At 37.1% G+C, this 3,600-nt stretch overlaps 1 long non-coding RNA gene across 1 annotated transcript; it reads left to right on the top strand.

The window, feature by feature from the left end:
• The first annotated feature begins 2,064 nt into the window (after positions 1 to 2,064).
• LOC121232272 (uncharacterized) lies at positions 2,065 to 3,044 on the top strand. The gene is made up of 3 exons (XR_005930633.1): positions 2,065 to 2,578; positions 2,712 to 2,790; positions 2,897 to 3,044. It is a non-coding gene; the product is annotated as an uncharacterized lncRNA (long non-coding RNA).
• Positions 3,045 to 3,600: the final 556 nt, after the last annotated feature.

The following is a 3,600-nucleotide window of genomic DNA, read 5'->3' as shown; positions in this document are numbered from 1 at the left end:
GACTCTGTCTCACGCCACTTCAAATATCTCATTATCAGCAATTATTTTGCTTACACGTTTCTTTTATAAGAAACTAGACTCATTAAGATTTAATTAAATAATTTATTCAGATTCTAACTCAACTCTCACAATTTATGGTGATTTTCCAAAATCACGTTACTGCTGCTGTCCCAAGCAGATTTATTACAAATTTACTCTTTCACACATTCTTTGCATTCATATTATTTAAACATGTATATCATCAATCAATTTCATCACATATCTATAATTTCACTTAAGAATAATCTCAATACAATACATCATGCTCAATGATTTGCACACAACCGTTCAAATTAGCAATTATAAGATGGTTCCGCACATAGCCCACCCTTGTCAATAATTTACGATGGTTTTACCCTTACTCACATACATGACATAGGCATTTAAATACTTCAGTATCAACTTTAATTCAAGCGAATTTAACCATTGTACCATTTCATAACCACAGTTACTTTCGTCATTCATACCTAAATGGTATTTCACATAATTCATATAACCTTTCACCATGACCGAATACACGCATACACATATGACATCTTCACCTATGCTTCTCATTTCACATTCATGATTCAATTCCAATCGATCTAACATGTATAAGTATATATCACGTACCTGGCCAACTTAATGTATTGAACGAATTCAATTGTCGATTTAACACAAGGTCTCATAGTCTTAGACTTTTATCAAATCACCGGCATTTAGCCTGCTAGGTTTTAAACCCGAATTCATCACCGGCACGAAGCCTGCTAGTCTTTAAGTCTGAACTCATTCACCGGCATTTCGCCTGCTAGGCTTGAAGCCTGATATCATTTCACTGGCATTATAGCCTGCTAGGCCCGAAGCCCGATATTATCTTACTGGCATTATAGCTTGCTAGGCCCGAAGCCTGATAATATTATTCACCAGCTTAAAGCTTGCTAGGCCGAGGCCTGAATATCACATTTCGATAAACAATTCACCTGTTCTGTAACGCCCCAAAAATTGGGCCTAGAAGAGTTGGGCTTTGAGTCTGGGATTCGGATAGAAGAAAACCTGAATATTGAGAAGTTTTTAATATTACTAGTGTTTAAATATATATATATTGATAAAATATTTATGTTATTACTAATATTTTAATTTTTATGAAAATTATTATCATTATAATTTTTAGATACAAATATATTTATAAAATTATTGTTGTTAATTTAGTGTTTAAATTAACATATTATTAGAAAATTTTACTGTATCTATTTTTATTGATTTATGGAAATTATAATTATTATTATTAGGAAAAAAAATATATATTATCATATTTGAAATTTTCACTATTATGGTTATTATTATTATTATTTTAGATTTTAAATAAATTTAGAAGTATTTAAAGTGAGGGAAAAATTTGGTCCAAGACTCTAGCAAAAATTATTATTTTTGCTTCTTTAGGGGATCTGAGCATTAAGGTTTATTAATAAGTTGGGCTAAAATTGGACATAAGAAGGAGTCTGGCCTAGTGGTTAGGCGTGGTAAGCAGTAGGAAGGGAGCAGGTGTTCGATTCCTTGCGTGCGGAAATGTGGGTTTTTATTTTAGAAAAACCAAGGGCTGTCGCAGGTAGGCCTCATTAATTGTTCAGGCTAATTCATGTCAGAAGCAAGCATATGGCCTAGTGGCTAAGTGTGCTAGGAGGGCGGGGGAGGTGGCTGGGTTCAAGTCGCGATGCGCGCGAGACATTTGGTTTGTAAACGGGTTGCGATAAAATAAGGTTTAAGAAAAGTCGCAAGCAAGGCCTAAAACAACGAGTGCCTTGGGCGCAGTGACAGCAGCTCGTTAAAGGGACTGAGAGGGCACGAGTTCGAATCCAGGTGCTGGCGTTATTTTGGTTTTTTTTTAGGCGGACCAAGACTTCAGCAGGTAAGGTTTAAAGTTAATTTCGACTGTCATATATCCAAGAGTAAGCTACGATGTAGTGGCCAGCAGCGTGCCTATGCGTGTGGAAGGCCCAGGTTCAAGCTGCTGAGCGCGCAGATGCCCCTTTTTGCTGCATGCATTTGGGAGAGTAGTAGAGTTGGACCAAAACTCTTCCCAGGCAGCAGGCTGAAGTAGTCAAACGGTGGATAAGGCTGCTAGGTGGTTGGATGAATTTCAAATGCTTAATTCATGGAGCAAAGCAAGGGAATTTGAAATTAGAAAGAATTTTTAATAAGCATTAAGTACCGTATTTGTTCTTTTAATTTTGGCTTTTATGAATTATTCCCTTTTTGTTCATCTTTCCTTCATCGATAATAATCGAACCTATCTTCTTCTACTCTTCTTTTCTTTCTTTTCTTTTATCTCATCTCTTCCTTCTTTAATTTCCTTCAAAGCCGAATCTGTACTGTCATCTCTTATTTTCTATTTTTCTATTTTCTCTTTTTCATTATACTAAAATGCCGAAAAGCCTCATATTTTAGTGGTTCGGGAATTAATATCCAGTTCTATTCTCTACTCACATTCTAAGATTGGATTCACGGTGGATCTGAGATTGGGGAAGTGTTTGAAACGCTCTTGACAAGTACATCATTGGTGGTAAGTACTCGGAATCTTATTTCCATTCTTTATTTCGGGATTTAAAGAAAAGCTGAAAACCCCTATATGCAAAGGGTGCCTGTCGACTAAACTAAAAGGGTTTAGTGGTGTTATTTGATTTGTTTTGCTCTAGTGTGGATTAAAGGCTACTAATCGAGGGCTTGGATATTTGGAACGACCAGAATTAGATCTATTCCATTTTTCCGGCAAAGGTAAGAACTTTAGTGCCTAAGGTGTTAATGGCCGAATTTTTGGTAAGGGATTCTGTATATAAGTTGCGATTGGATTCATAGTTAACATATTAGTGATTGACTGTAGGCCACTCCTGTGTGGAACTCGTCATCATATCGTCGCAAACAGGTGTGTAAACGACACCCACTCATAGACTAGATCGACAAAAGCCGAAAATCTGAAAAGCCGACATTTGTGAACTTGCGAGCATGCGAGCGTTTGTGAGGTGGTTTGGTTGTTAATTTTGGTAATCGCAAACAGTATGATTGCAGAGTGCGCAATTTCGTGCACTTCGGTATATTTGGGCTTAATGGGCCGAAAACGAGTCAGTGGGCCAACGAGCCCAATTCGGTAAAAACGCTCGGTAAGTGCTTCTGTTAATGTGTTAATGGTTAGAATATGTATGTAAACTCTAGAATAGTAAATTTTATTAAACTACCCCTAAGTATGAAAATTATCGTTTTACCCCTAGGTGCAAAATGACCGTTATACCCCTAGGGTTAATTTTGACTGAAATGCATGATATTCTGATTATGTTTGTTGTATGCCATTACATGTATATCTGTTGCATGGGGTTGGGTTTTGTTATGGAGGAAGAACCCATTCTGGTGGCTGTGCCATGTATTCTGATATAAGCAGCTTTGCTGCGGATTATAGTTAGTGTTGCAACCGGTGCTAACACTGTAAGTGTAGGGATGGCGTGGGTGATTTATTCCCTACAGGAAGTGTAGGGATGGACGGAGGCAAGTGCAGGGTTGGATGGGGTTATCATGCATTAATCATATGAGACT

This window comes from Gossypium hirsutum, chromosome A07 (assembly GCF_007990345.1).
Source record: "Gossypium hirsutum isolate 1008001.06 chromosome A07, Gossypium_hirsutum_v2.1, whole genome shotgun sequence".
NCBI classification, from domain to species: domain Eukaryota; kingdom Viridiplantae; phylum Streptophyta; class Magnoliopsida; order Malvales; family Malvaceae; genus Gossypium; species Gossypium hirsutum.
This window is presented reverse-complemented; position numbering and strand designations above follow the sequence as displayed.